At 38.2% G+C, this 15978-nt stretch overlaps 1 long non-coding RNA gene across 11 annotated transcripts; it reads right to left on the bottom strand.

Moving 5' to 3' along the window:
• Window positions 1-6774: 6774 nt before the first annotated feature.
• LOC147510356 (uncharacterized) lies at window positions 6775-10852 on the bottom strand. Of its 11 annotated transcripts, none has more exons than XR_015218794.1 (9): window positions 10652-10852; window positions 10467-10529; window positions 10321-10382; window positions 9097-9312; window positions 8775-8833; window positions 8444-8504; window positions 8284-8344; window positions 8086-8171; window positions 6775-8006 (listed from the first exon to the last, which is right to left on the bottom strand). It is a non-coding gene; the product is annotated as an uncharacterized LOC147510356 (long non-coding RNA). The 11 variants fall into 11 exon arrangements; XR_015218795.1 differs by having other exon boundaries at window positions 6775-7338; XR_015218802.1 differs by having other exon boundaries at window positions 6775-7085; window positions 7223-7338; window positions 7907-8171; window positions 8284-8504; window positions 10652-10851.
• Window positions 10853-15978: the final 5126 nt, after the last annotated feature.

The raw sequence follows: 15978 nt of genomic DNA, 5'->3' as shown, positions 1-15978 counted from the left end.
AGGAACTGGCATATAGTTCAGCTTCCCTAAACTCAGTATCACTGGTTCCAAAGCAAATTGGCGTACAATATTCTTGAAAAGATAGTGAGAAGATAATTCCCTAAAGGCTTAGTCTATTGTAGATAATAAATAAAGAACTGACACAAGGAATAAATTTGATTGAAAGGTGAGGAACTTTATTGATAACTGGAGAGAATAAACAATGCATAAAGGAGCATGAAATAATAATTTACTGATAATACTTGCGAAGGTGCTGTGCGTTCCATGGTTTGATAAGAATGTCCCCTTCAACAGTACGTAGGTAGTAAAAACCAGTTCAGCCAACCTTGTCAATGATGTATGGTCCTTCCCAGTTAGGCTCAAGCTTGCCGTTATGCTCTAGGATCTCATGCAGAACCAAATCGCTAGATTTGAAAGCTCGAATTCGGACTCTCTTGTCGTATGATCTTTTCAGAATCTGCTGGTTGGTAGCCAAGTGCAGTGTGGCGCCTTCCTATTTTTCATCTAAGAGATCCATTTCTCTGCATAATAATTCCTCATTGTCCAGGGTGTGCACAATGTCTGACTTATGAGTGGGAGCTACCAGTTCGGGAGGTATGACAGCTTCAGTTTCGTAGGTCATTGAAAATAGGGACTCACCAATCGATCATCTGGGTGTAGTTTGGTATGCCCATAGGACCTTAGGTAGTTCCTCGACCCATAAACCTTTTGCGTCATCTAATTTGTGCTTCATGTTATCCAAGATAACCCTATTGGAGGCCTCAGCCTGGCTATTGCCTTGTGGATACCTTGGAGTTGAGAAAAGATGGGTAATGTGAAACTCCCCACAGAGTTCAGTGACCAATCCGCCAGCAAACTGTTGCCCATTATCTGAGATGATAACTTTAGGTATGCCAAACTTGCAGATAATGTTATTCCAAATGAACTTTCTGATGTCATGTTCCCAAATGAAAACATGGGGAACTACTTCTATCCACTTGGTGAAGTAATCCGTTGCAACTAGTAAGAATCTGACATTGTCGGGAGCGGGTGGCAAGGGTCCCACAATATCAATTTCCCATTGTGCAAATGACCATAGACTAACCAATAGGTGCAGCTCTGTTGCTGGAGCATGGATACGCGGAGCACGTCGTTGACACTTTTCACATTTGTGGGCAAAAACTTGTGCATCCTTCTGCATATAAGAATAAAAGTACCCTTGCCTTAGGATCTTGAGAGCAAGTGTTCTGCCCCCAGTGTGGTTTCCATAAATTCCTTCGTGAACCTCTCACATGACCTGTTCAGCGAGGTCTCGGGAGAGACATCGGAGATGAGGTCCCAGAAAAGACTTTTTGTAAAGATCATCTTCAATGAGGGTGAATCTTGGTCCTTTTGCAAGAAGACACCTTGTTATGTTCTTATCCTCCGGGAGTGTTCCGTCCTTGAGGTAAGACTTGTATGGATCCATCCAGTTTGGTGTGGTGGTTGGAATAATACAAATTGTTGTAACAGTGAGGGCTTGGATGCTAGGTTTGTCTTGGAACTCTATAGGGATGGAGGGAGACTCGTTGTTGCCCAACATTGATGCAACATATGCCAAAGCATCTGCATCTTGATTTTCTAATCGAGGCAGCTAATAAAACTAAATATGCCCGAACTTGCTCTAAAGAACCCTTACCAGTTCCAGGTATTTAGCCATTAGTTCATCCCTGGCCTCATAACCTCCATCAACTTGAAACACAACCAGCTGTGAGTCACTAAAAACTGTGAGGTGTGTTAGGCCCAGGTCGAGAGCCATTGTGAGTCCAACAAGTGTCGCCTCATACTCCACCTCATTGTTAGAGGCATTCTAACCTAACTAGATAAATTTCTCCAGTCACACGTTGTCAGGAGTAACCAACACAACTCCAACTCCTGTGCCTCTGTCGTTTGAAGATCCATCTACAAACAGTTGCCATCCAGAGCACGACTCTCAAGGGTCTGGATGGGTGTTTAGGAATTCAAGTAGGATGCTATCATCTAAACTGGGGATTGTTGAGTCGTACCCAGTGTAGGTCATTGGGAAATCTTCCAAGAATTCTGCTAGTGCCTGACCCTTCTCTGAAATTTGTGGGACATTGATAATATCATACTCTGACAGTTGCATGAACCATTTAGATAACCTTCCTGACATGTTCGGCCTTTCCAAAACTGATCGTAACTAGTACTCTGTGATTACTCTGATAGTGTGGGACTGGAAGTATGGTCGTAATTTTTCCACCGCAAAAACAAGGGATAAAACGACTCTTTTGAGTTTAGGGTACCTTGTCTCTGCTGGTAGGAACGTTCAGCTTAAGAAATTGACAGGTTTCTCAACCTTCTTTTCGTCCACACAAATCATTACATAACTGATACCGTAGTCATATGAATAGAGATAAAGACCCAAAACTTCTCCCTCAACTGGTTTGGAAAGGATTGGTGGTGCCCCCAAGTATGTTTTGAATTGATCGAATGCTTTTTGGCATTCTTCCGTCCATGCAAATGAGGTATTCTTTCGCAAGTAACTGAAACAGAGTTTTGCACTTATCTGAACTCTTAGAGATGAACCTGTTCAGAGCTGCTAACCTGCTTGTAACTTTTTGAACTTCTTTCATGTTTTTAGGTGAAGGCATTTCTATGAGCTCTCGGATTTGATCTGGGTTTTCCTCGATTTCTCGCTTAGTAACCAGATACCCTAAAAACTTTCCTCATGAGACAGCGAAAGCACATTTCGCAAGGTTGAGTTTCATGCGATACTCTCGGAGAATGTCAAATGCACATTTCAGGTGGGAGAGGTGATCTCCACGTTTTAGGCTTTTGATCAAGAGATCGTCTACATACACCTCCACAATGTCGCCTATCAATCCTTCAAACATTTTTTTTACCAAACATTGGTACGTGGCTCCTGTATTTTTCAGTCCGAACGGCATGACCTGATAATAGTACAGGTCATCCTCGGTTGTGAAACTAGCATGCTTGTGGTCTTTCTCATGCAATAGGATCTGATTGTAGCCAGACGACCCATCTGTGAAAGATAACAGTTCATGTCTAGCCGTTGCATCCACCAATTTGTCAATCAGTGGCAGAGGGTAACTGTGTTTTGGACACGCGCGGTTCAGATCCGTGAAGTCGATGCAACTTCTCCATGACCCATTCTTCTTACGTACTGGGACAATATTTGAAATCCAAGTGGGGAAATTGATTTCCCTAACAAAATTAGCTGCCTTTAGCTTTTCAACTTCGTCTTTTACTACTTTAGATCTGTTAGCAACTATTTTTCTCGGTTTCTGCTTGACTACTACTGCATCACTGCGGACATTGAGCCGGTGGCATGCCACATGGGGGTCAATTCCTAGCATTTCTTCGAATGACCAAGCAAACACGTCTTTGTGTTCTCGGAGGAAGTGTATTAGAGCTTGGCGCTCTTCAGAACTCAATAAGGTGCCGATGAAAGTGGTTTTTGGAGAGCTTCCTCCCACAATTTCCACTTCCTCTAACGGCTCCAGTGAGGGGGGATCCTCCCTTTCTCTTAGGACCAGGTTCGAGAGAGGGGGATCCAACTGTAATTGCTATTTGGCAGGTTGCCCCACCTCCATTGGTTCAAAAAGGAGTGGGGACTGCTTTGTCGCCAGAGCATAGCATGTTTGGCAGCCACCTGATCTCCTCTGATTGTCTCAATTTTCCCATTATGCGGGAATTTTAGACATTGGTGATAGGTGCTAGGAACATCGTGGAGTCTATGTATCCAAGTCTTGCCCAAGATCATATGATAGGGTGTGTTAGCTTTTACCACCACAAAATTTATGAAGAGGGTTACCAGACTAGTAGCTACGGGTAGCTGGATCTCCCCAACTATTAGAGCTTTGTCTCCACTGAATCCATACAGGTTGGAGTTGGTGGCGACCATCTCAAAGTCAGGAATCTGCAATTTTTTGAATGTGTCATAGTATAACACATCTGTTGAACTTCCCGGATCAACCAGTATGCGGTGTAAATCGTAATCTCCAAAAGGAAGTATGAGAACCAATGCATCCTCATGTGGACTCTGGATGCTGAGACAGTCGGCCTCAGTGAAAAGGATGAGTGGATCTTTGTGGGGTAACGCGTTAACTTGAGCACCCATAGTCAATTCGCTGTTCATGATCCTCATTTGCTTGGCGACACACATTTGGTATCGGGCACCTTTTTCAGTAACTTGCTCACTTCATTGGCTTGCCTTTCCTGAAATCATATTTATTTGGAGCCGGCCATTGAGTGGTCCAGTACCTGGGGGATCTTGAACTGACGTGCTTATCTCCTCGGGCTGTACTTCGTTCGCCTACTCGTGCGCTATGAACTGCTTCAAATACCCCCTTTCAATCAGATCCTGTAGTTTATTTTTCAGGGTCCTACAGGCTCTGGCACTGTGACCCCTACTCTTATGGAACTTACATTAGGTCGTCTAGTCTCTGGTACCCAGGGAGCCTAGCTTGAGTGGAGCTGCTCACTTGAGGTAACTCTGGTTCTTGATCGAGTCCAGGACCTCGTCTGGCATTTTGTTCAGAGGGGCAAAGTTTCTGTCCATCAAGGGAAGAGCTTCTTCAGCTCCTTCCATCCACGGCTTCTTTTGTGGTTTTACATCTACATTACTGGCCACATTTTGGTACTGCCCTCTGGGCATTCATCCCTTGGATGGGGATTCAGCTCTTTGGCGACCACGATGACGGTCTCTCTTTGGCTTTTGAGGTGAAGAGTTGTTGTTCCCCTCACGTGGGACCACAGGGGTTGTCCGATTAGTCTTTTTTGCTTCCTGATGCCTGTTCAGGACATCCTCCTCCCACCCTGCATGAGTTTCAACCCTGTCTAAGAGTTCCTCTAAATCACGGGGTTGTTTCCTGGAGAGGGACCCGAATAAGGCATTGTTTTTGTCCAACCCTTGTTTGAAGGCTATTATAGCAGTCTGTTCATCACAAGATTCTATATAGATTGAAATTTCCATGAATCGTTACATGTAGGACTGATAAGTGCTCAAAAGGTACATTTTAACCCTCGATTATACCTCTTGTTTAGCCATCTTAGTGGACTAACAGTGCTTGTAAGTTATGTTTTATGATTCTACAAGTGAAAAAGAGACTTTTGTGGAATATTAGAGAAAAAGGGGTAAAACAGAACAATTCGAAGCATTAAGGATCACATGGGAAGCCCGTGGACAATCATGGAGAAGGCCAAGGAATTTAAGTTATTAAAGATGCGACTTGGACCTATTTTGAAGCCTATTTGAAAGCCCAAGGCCAAATGATTCGTTGCTTGGACCAAAGCCTGCAAAAGAGGATAGAAGGATAGAGCAAAAGAGGGAAAATAGACTTTCGCGTCTGGGACGCATGGATCGTGCATCCAGACACAATGCTCACGTCTGAGACACAAGGATCGTGCGTCCAGATGCATGAAACGACACTGTATCCACTTCCTTCTCAGTTTTGGAGACGAAGTTGGACTCTGAAATAAGTTGATTTGTATTAGGAAACAAATGGCAGTTTGGAATGCTTCTAGAACTCATTGTAACCCCTATAAATAGAGGACCTAAGTGCCTCATGTAATTTGCCAATTCACTTATATTCTTGTCTCCAGAACTTGAGGTAGAGAGAGATTAATAATAAAAGATTTGGTTTTAACTAGCCGAGTCTTAATAAGTTAGTCTTTCTAGTCTTATGTTCTTCGACTCTTCTTCTTCTCGTTCTTCGTGTTCTTCCTTCTTTATAGAAGGCTAATCTTCTCCTTCAAGGGAGGAGATGAAGCCGATGCTTAAGGTTTAATGATTCTTCTGGTTCATGGTGTTCTTCAATCAAGTTAGTTCTTTATGTTTTTAGTTATTAGTTCTATTTCCCAGACCAGGGGATGGAAGTATAGATTAAGGTTTTTATTTATTGCAATCAAATATCATGCTAGTTTAGGATTTTATTTATTGTAATTGAATATTTACTAGTGACATGCTTTTATTTATTGTAATTGAATATAATGCTAGAATAGGGTTTTATTTATTGTAATTGAATATTATACTATTATTCTCTACTTTTCTTCTAGTTGTGTATTATTTTAGAGTAAGGGAAGTATTCCTTGTGTTTGCCTTAAATGGTGATTCATTGAATAGCTACCTAAGCTCACATAAAAGGAAATAAGATATTAATAACATAAACATAAGAACAACCTTGAGTAGAGTTATTCGTTAACGATGTTTCGTCCAAGAGGGCATCGACACTCGCTCGATTGCCTAATTGTAGTCTACTTATGAGAACAACCATGAAGCATAAGGTCATAGATCAAAAGTATCGATTGATTCTAATCTCTTGAATTCCCTCTCTTATAAATTCTTAATAGTTTAGTTAGTTTAGTTTAGTTTAGCATTAGAATCTACAATATCTATAATCATAGTTTTTAATCCCTCAAACCGCTACACCATAAAAGGTATTTACTAATGGTTATATCCGTTACTTATATTTTTACTAACGGTTATATCCGTTAGCTCTGGGGCGTCACTCTCACTTAGGCCAAAAATAGTAACGGGTATAACTGTTACTAATAATAATTTTAGTAACGGTTATATCCGTTACTAAAATTCTTTGTAACAGATAGCTAACTATTGTTTGTAACGGAAATATCCATTAGTAAACTGTAGCCACCAAAAAAAAAATCCTGGGTCAAATAATGTCCACCCTGCACATCTAATTCTACTACATCTGAGTATTCCATCTCACATAAATATCTACACAACAACTCAAGCAACAAATGAATAACAAGAAAAACCAATAACCAATTAAACTTTATAGAAATAAAACCACCAATCCAAATCTCAATTTACATAGAAAGAAACAAATCCTCCAATCCAAATCACAATGTACATTGAAACAAAAACAAAGTCTCACAATGAGTTTTCCTACTTTTTCCTTGATTCATTTCTACCATATACAGGTAGACATATATTGACAAACCTAACAAGCACATGGTTCTCATTATCAATTACTTGAACATAAATGTTTCCCAGGCTTAGAAGCAAGCATAGCAAATGTATTCTCTTGATCATCTTTACAAAGTCGAACAGTAACTAACGCCTCCTGATCAAATGAAGGAAACAAAAACCAGAAATTGTGTTGTCATTATTAATAACTAATAGCAAAAGAGTTATAAATGTAAGAATATATATAAGTAGTATTAGTGTACTTTACAAGTATAATGTTTAACTTCGAGTTACCATAAGCAAATGGAATCATTCAGTCAAGGTGCCCAAGTTTCCGTCAAAATATTTTTTTCTTCCTTTAGTTGGAGCTTTTGCCAAATGGACCCATTGACTTGATCCTATAATCTTCACTTTGAAATTGAAGAGAAAGCAACCAAAAAAACAGTACTCGTAAACCGACCAAAAACAGGGTCATTTTTTGCATATCCTTCAAAAATAATATTACTGCCTTGGTCAAGTATGTTGGCGTTCAAAAATAATTTTTTGCAGGCCTAAATAACATAGAACATGAGGAATAAACTAGCTTTTTAAGATAGAGCCTACAACAATGACCAAATGCGAGATGATGCCATTAACGATATCGACACGTCAAGCTTGTTGGCCAAGGGGCACATGTTTAATACATGCATGAGCTAATTATTCTTAGTGAAGTGCAAGTGATGCAATTAAAACGAACGTAAGCTCAGTGTATTGTCCACATTGTTGTAATGTTGGCCTAAGACACAAGACAAATAAATAAGATACACTACTGCCCACTACTTAAAAAATGGAAAACAATTCAAAGTCATTTGTATGTAAATCTAGATTTAAAACCATAGAATGGTTGAAAACATTTGTTAAAAAACTTAAGTACTCAACAACATAAAGTTATATCCACTTCATAAGTAGCATAGTTAAAAGACAGATTTTGGAATCTACCTTAGTTTTGCATTGCATATTAAAATTGCACATATTAAAATTGCAAGGATCAAAAATAGAATTGAGGCAGCATAATGGAATAGGGCTACTCGTTGTGAGCCTACAAAATGACATTTGATTAGTACAAAATGTCAAGGCAAACAAGCAATGAAACTTAGAAGTAGTTACTCGCCTCATACCGTAATCTCAAGAAAAGGGACAATTGATTCTTGCCTATTCTTTGTAGGGCTCATTTCGATAAATTCCAGAATTCCATCAGCATCATCTGGAGGAAACAAAATTCTCACTACAATGACTTGTAAAATAATTGAAAAAAACTATCAAAGTATTTACTCATACCGTAAGAAACAGGAGAAGTGGGAGAGTTTTTTGCTTACCAATACAAATAGTGGCTTCTCTTTGTGTGCACTTGGATAATCATTGTCACTAGAGTTTATACTTGAAGACAAGGAGCAGACCATTGATGTAGTGTTCACAACGTTATTCAAGTGCAAATTAAGTTACTAACATAGATTATGAAAATAATTACGAACTTACCACTTTGCCTCCTGCCCGTCGAATGGATTCTCTTGTGATTCCACTAGCATATCTGCAAGAACTAAATATCTACCGCAATGAGGAGACAAGAAAATGGACGCAACATGAGCGAAGAAGATCAACCAACGACAATAACATTGTCTTCATAGAATGAAAGTAGCAAATTTGGAGAGAGGAATGCCAAGACACAAAGCAAAATGGTGTAGTGCAAAAAAGCTTGACACTTAGTTGGCTCACACATACTTAGGAATGAAGTAAGACATTTACATCCAGATGACACATGTAATTCAAAAGTAAGTATAATCATGGGCCACCTAATACAGTAACTTACCCAGCACTGCCAGCAGATCACAAAGATGGTAGGAGCAATCCAATTCCCATTTTATGAACCTAGCATACATAAAATGAAAACGACATAAGTAACATAAAGGTAACAAAATTGAAATTAAAATAACAAGATGGAAAAAAACTGACTACGTACAGGTTAACATTACGTATCCTCCGACTAACTACTTCCACTCGAACTAAGAAGAGTGTACGTGTGAAGGAAAGGCCAACTCAAGTTTGTAGCATACAATAATCATTCTGACGACTCACCTCAAACATAATCAATTGCGCAAAATTAAAAAAAAGGCGAAAAAAGATGTACATACATTCTTTTAAGTGTGGACCAAGCATGGAAGTATTTTTTTGAGCTTGCTTCTTGGTCTTTGATGGTTCTCCTGTGAAACTCCATCTTGAAATCTCAACTGTGCAATGAAAGACAGGTTCATAGCTTGGTCCAGAACGAACAGCGGAATAAATGGGAAGTCTTGAACCGGCTCTATGGGCTGTTTCTTGTAGTAAATTCGTGTAAGCCCAGTTTCATCCTGTTAAATCATATATCAGCAGAACAATGTAAACAAATCACCATGATATTAGACTTTATATAGTTCTTCTAATCCTTGTCAGATACCTCAAGTCATAATTAATTGGATTATGATAGATATCAACTTTCGAAGAAATAAATCATTAACTAGATGTCTCAATCAAGTGTTTAACTAGTCATTTTAAATGCTTTTTTTAGCCTCATAAGATCCTTAGCTTTCATCAAATAATAAAGATTCCAATCTATATAACTTAACGTTATAAAAGCATGCTTTAATTCAATAGTTCCAACACTTGTACGTAATGCCAAAACTTGGATTGGTCCTTACTTCGCCTTAATTCAAGCTCCGGTTATGCCTCCCTAGTCAACCCATAAAAGCACCCAACCCACAAAAACACAGAAGAGATAGCAAGTCACTCTTATGTGCCTGAGAGGGCGGTGATGGCTTTAGCTTTAAGCTTGATTTTTATCAGCTTCAGAGTTCAGGTTTTGTTAGATCAAATGGCACCTTGTTTAGCAAAGACCCAAGAAATCCATAATTCTATGGGTCAAGAGTAGAAGGTTTGGAACCCTTTCCATTGAATTCATTTGAGACATAAGTACATAACTTCTTACTAGGTACTGTTTTAAAATGACATACCCATCTCTAAGACTTACAGTTTGTCATGGAGAACCTCTTATGTTAAGGAAGCTAATGGTTTATATGAAGATAGACTCCTTAAATGGAAAATCATTCTCAAGAAAAAACCAACTCAACTTGACATTTCTAGCCCTATCAGAAAGTCGGTACCACCCAAATCTGTTAGTCAGAGCATTCACCCTCGAGCCCTTTTCAGTATGTATGGAATATAATAAAATTTCTCTCGTTTACAATCATTCGAGTATACATAGAATACAATCAAAAAATTAATGTCATTGAAAATATAAACAAAAAGAAAACTTTTTCAAATGATCTATCAAACCACAAAACAGTTAACGCCCAAGTTTCTTATATCTGAAATAGACTTACCAGCAAAAGAGAAATTTTGACAAAATCAGAAGTTTTGCTCCATCATTATTTCAGTCGAAATCCTTCAACAAGTAGACAGATGGAGTATGAGACAAGGAAAGGAATATATAACAAACAAAAACATAAAAATTGTGAAGATAACTTACAAAATTTCTTCTTTGAAGTATCTGGGTAACAAAAACTTGTTCAAACGACCATAAAACATTCTTCTTCAATATCAGCAGGTCAGCCACGACCAACAATTCATAAGTTACAAAACAAAGAAAGAAATTATTAGAAATGAGCGCGCTTTTGGGATCATATTGAAGAACGAGAATGAGAGTGAGCTTACCAATTCGTCTGGGCAATTAGGGTTAAGTTTTTCTAATTAATTATTGCAATATAGAAAGAGAATAATTACAATAGTCGGAGAGAGATTGAAAATCCATTGTTAGGGTTTGCCTTGGGAAAGAGAAAAAAGGGAAAGGAGATGGGTGCGTGATCAAAAGGGTAGGCTTTTTTTTTCGTTTTGTTTTTTTTTTTTTTTAATTACTGTTTTGGATAATCTAGTTTGTATTGAAACATTACTAACGGATAAATACATTAGGCACTGCAGAAAAAGTTATCAAATTTTTATTCTCGATATTTACTAACGTTTTCTTCCATAAGTAACAACTATATCCGTGACATAATTGGTAATTTTGGGTTGTTAGAAAATGACAGTTCTGGTGTAGTAACCCCCTTTCCAGTCCTGTCATTTACATAATATACACTTAAAAGTGGAATGATACCCTACTCATCATTTACTTATTGAGGGATAATTAGGTTTTGATACGCTTCTATTTTGTTCAACGACCATCATCTATCTACACATTCCATATACCATCTCATCTACACACAAAAAGGAGAGCGTGTCAAGGACATTAATGCCTTTTCGTTCTTTTTCTTGATGTTGAACAGTGCATCAATCCATTTTGGTTAGTGCTTGTTACAAGAGTACCTATCTATGAAGGTCCTAAACAGTTCTTCTGAGGACCTGATCTGCCGCTCAGGTAACCTATGGTACCACTAGAGCATAGATCTAGACAGGGAAGCTTTGAACTCTTGACACATGACGTGGTCATACCTTTCATATTGTCCCATGGTGACACGATATCTGAATACGTGATCCACCGGATCTAACTTGCCACTGAAGATACTAAACTTTGGTTGTTTGTAACCGCAGGGATAGGGCTTTCTCATTACTCGTGATGCGAAAGGAGATCTGTCTGTCCTCATTATAGTAGATTGAACAAGGGAGTCTTGCATTTTTCTCCCTTGCCTGTCATCCGATGCATCTAACGGATCAGGTTATTTTTCTCAGTTTCTAATTCCCATGCACTTTTTTTGGTAGAAAGTTTCTTGTTCTGGGTCCTTTTTTGGTAAGAATGACCCAAGGTACTTGTAGGGGATTTTCTGAGTATCCCATGATCTTCCTCTGTGTCTTGTGATTCATGAGCTTTTTTCTTGATAGAGAAGGGATGAGATGATTTAAAGTTCAGGGTTGAACCACCTGGCAGCTGCCTACGTATCTCCTTGTTTATTTAGGAGAATCAAACCCTATTTTGCGTAGTTCCTAAGAGCAAATCCCTATGGTTTATATAAAAAGAGCTTTGTGAGTCCTAGGGTTAGGGTGAACCTCACCGCTTGTGAGTTCCCTTCCATTTTTGGACTCTGCTTTCCTATTAGGAATCCTCTCCTTATGGAAGTCTAAATCTAGACCATATCTTATTAGAGTTAGGTTTCGTTGTTGATTATAATATCCCATTGTATATGGGAAGATTATATCTAAAAGGTAACTCTTAAGATATGTCATTACAATTCCTTCCTTATCATCAAAGATCGCCCTCTTCAGTTTCCTTCTATTCAGGAACTGTCCATATCAATTCCTAATGACTTAGAGAACTATTATGCCTAGAGGCGGTCAGCCATGTGTCTGGCACGTGCTTACTAAACACTCGTGATAAACACGAGATCACTTATTCACAGAACTGATCTAATGGTTCTCGTCAAATTCTAGACATCTATAGTCCTGGGTCATTTCCCATACATGTGTCATCTAATCAATGATGGGAAATCCCCCTTACAGTATTCATTGAATGTGTCATGAATGACCTGAGATATTGAATGCCCATAAGAGGTTGTGATTATGTGCGTGGAAAGCCTAGAGATGGTTGTGACCCACAAGTTATAACTTTGCAAGATGTAAGTATGCTCCTGGAGGCGATATCCCCGCTTGGGACATATGTCTTATAGTGGTACTCGGTGTGGTGTGAGAGAGGCACACGGGTATGTGTGATTTGGCAAATGTGTGAAGTGCAAATCGTGGAGTAGGAACTAAAGGTGAGATCAGTAAGTAAGTGATTAATAAACAAGATACATTATGGAATTGAATAAACTAAAAGTATGTGAATTTGTGTGATGTTATGGATGTGAAGTGTGACTGTGAATAATATTAGTGAATGCTTATGATCTTTTATGTGATTGCGAAATGACTATAACTTGATATGTTATTACGAAAATATTAATGACTTGTGATAGTTTGAGTATATGGTTATGCACGCAAAAACTTTATCACGTAATGATGTCATGTGAATGACTACTCTTGATATAGGTATTATGATAAGTGGTATTCCCCAAATATGCGGGACGAATCAGGTTATATCAATTAGACTTAAATGTCTTAAATGAGATTTGATTATGAATGGAAATTTGACTGGCTGAGATAAATCATTTTATTGTGATGTCTAACTCTGTTTTGCATGAGGGTAGGATCTATTAATCTTTTATGAAGGGACATAAATATCCTACCTTAAGACTACGTGTTGGTTTAAAGGTAAGGTGTATCAAACTCATATTTAATTAGGTTATCATATGTGCATTTAATAAGTGGAATGTAAGTGTTATTTATGTTGTGAGTTATTTTGGAAAGTGGGAATAATGAGTACTGTTATATGAGATTCTTGAAATTGTATATTGGGGGTGAAATCTTACTTGGGAAGAAACTACATGTCGTTTTGAGAAAACAGAACTAACTTGTCTTCCAAGTTGAAATGATTGTAATAGTATATTCCTTTATTTGAAATATTGAACATATTGTTTTTATATTTAGTCTTACTCATACCAGCAAATTCAATTTACTGACCTATGTTTGCTTTCATTTGCAATGTGGGTGTGTTCTTGGAAACATAGATGGTTGAATGCAGTGGATGACGACGTTTGATTTGGATTCGCTTTTGGAGCCTTACTAGTTTAAGTTTTCGGAAGTGGAAAATTTTGATTTGAAACAGATGTAATAGAGTTGGTTAGTAATTTTTTTTATTTGTGAATGAAAAGTTGTTTTTTCGGTTTTAATTTGATCTCATTTTTTTATATCGTGTTTGGTAATGGGTTATTAGGGTTTCATTTCATCTTGGGTTTTCAGAAGATGGAATAAGGTGACGATTGAGATAATTATATCTTGGATAATTCCCTATTTTAATTTTCTTGAAATTTGGGGTGTGATAGCAACGGCTCAAAACGTTCCTTTGTGCTAAAAAGGTGGGACCCTTGGAAAGAGGCAACGGTTCGAAATGTTGCTTTAAGCCGAAAAAGTGCGTCCTTTCAATTCGAAAAGTCATTGTGCTGTTTCGAAAAGTCACTGTGTTGATTCGAATAGTCATGATGTTGTTTCGAAAAGGCACCTCTCATATAAATATTGGACGTTTTTGCATGAAGAGGGATCTCTTGAAAAACCTCTCTTCTCCTCTTTGTTCTTAGTCAAAACACAACATTGCGTTCGTTGATTCTGTGGAATTGAAGTGCTGCTTTCCATAGAAAGAAAAATCCGTTCTATCTTGGGAGACAATTTCCCATTCAATCTTGAAGCACCCCAGGGAGAAAATTGTCTTAAGGACATAGTGAATCTTCACTAGGCTCGGATTGAAATTTTCGTACTTGGTACATAAGAGAGAAACGTTTGTACTATTATGGTAATTGGTAAAGTGTAAGTATAATTGGGTTGTGGTTCCTAACAACTTAAGACATATTTCTTCTTTACGATTATACTTACTAATCAAGTTTTCGCTACTAACAGAATTTGTTTTTGTTTTAGTTTGTTATATTTTCAAATATTAACAAAGCCTGTTTCTGTTTCAGAAATGGCAACACCACTAGTTACTCCTGTTCCTATTTTTGTTCCTACTGTTGTTTCTGTTCCTATTGTTATTCCCCATTTTGTTCATCATGGGGAGAAGCCTGAAAAGTTCAATGGAACTGATTTCAAGCGCTGGCAACAGAAGATGTTCTTCTATTTGACCACCCTTAACTTGGCAAGGTTTCTATGGGACAAGGCTCCTGAAATAAGTCATGATGAAACTGACAGGGAAAAGGTGTTGGCAAAAGATGCTTGGTTTCATGCTGATATCTTATGTAGAAATTATGTCCTTAGCTGGTTGGCTGACTCATTATACAATATGTATAGTGTGTTCAAGATGGCTAAGGAACTTTGGGATTCTTTGGATAAGAAATACAAGTGTGAAAATGCTGGTATGAAGAAATTCATAGTTGGCATATTTCTTGATTTCAAAATGATAGATTCTAAGACTGCATGTCATAAGCCAAGTTCAAGAACTTCAAGTAATCCTACATGATGTTATTGCTGAAGGAATGAGTATGAGTGAATCATTCCAAGTGGCTGCTGTGGTGGAGAAGTTACCACTATCGTGGAAGGATTTTAAGAACTATCTCAAGCATAAACGCAAAGAGATGAACCTTGTAGAATTGATCGTCCGTCTAAGGATAGAGGAAGATAACCGTTTATCTGAGAAGAAGACAAAGATCCTATGGTGGCGAAAGCTAATGTTGTGGAAGGCGCGCACAAGTGCTAAAAGAAAGAGGGAGAGCCAAGATGACACTAATTAAGGCTAAATGAGTGTGCATAACAAGTTCAAAGGCAAGTGTTTCAACTGTGGCAAATTTAGACATAAGGCAAGCGAATATCGCAAGCCGGCCAAAGAAGTACAAGAAACAAAAGACTGAAGCGAATGTGACAATAAAGAAGCTTTTTGACAATGTTAATGACATGAACCTATCTGCTGTGGTTTCTGAATGTCTATTGGTTGGAAACGAAAGGGAATTGTGGGTGGATACTGGTGCTACTCGCCATATATGCTCCAACAAGTCGATGTTCACCACTTATTATGCTGTGGAAAAAGAAGAACAACTCTTTATGAGAAACTCTTCTACATCCAAGGTTGAATGCAAAGGAAAGGTGCTGATGAGGTTGACTTCTGAGAAGGAACTAACTCTGAATGATGTGCTCTATGTGCCTAATATTCGCAAGAACTTAGTTTCTGGGTCACTGCTAAGCAAGAATGGCTTTAAGTTGGTCTTTGTTTCTAATAAATTTGTACTTACTAAGAATGATGTATTTGTGGGCAAGGGCTATCTAAGTGATGGACTCTTTAGGATGCCTTGTTTTACCATTGTGCCAAAGAGCACTAATAAAGTTGAATCTTCTGTTTACTTGATTGAGTCTTCACATATATGGCATGGGAAACTAGGACACACTAATTATGACATTTTGCGTAGATTAATTAACTTGGACTATATACCAAAGATAAAGATAGACCCACACCATAAATGTAAAACTTGTGTAGA

The sequence above is a fragment of the Coptis chinensis genome, chromosome 3 (genome assembly GCF_015680905.1).
Source record: "Coptis chinensis isolate HL-2020 chromosome 3, ASM1568090v1, whole genome shotgun sequence".
NCBI lineage: Eukaryota > Viridiplantae > Streptophyta > Magnoliopsida > Ranunculales > Ranunculaceae > Coptis > Coptis chinensis.
This window is presented reverse-complemented; position numbering and strand designations above follow the sequence as displayed.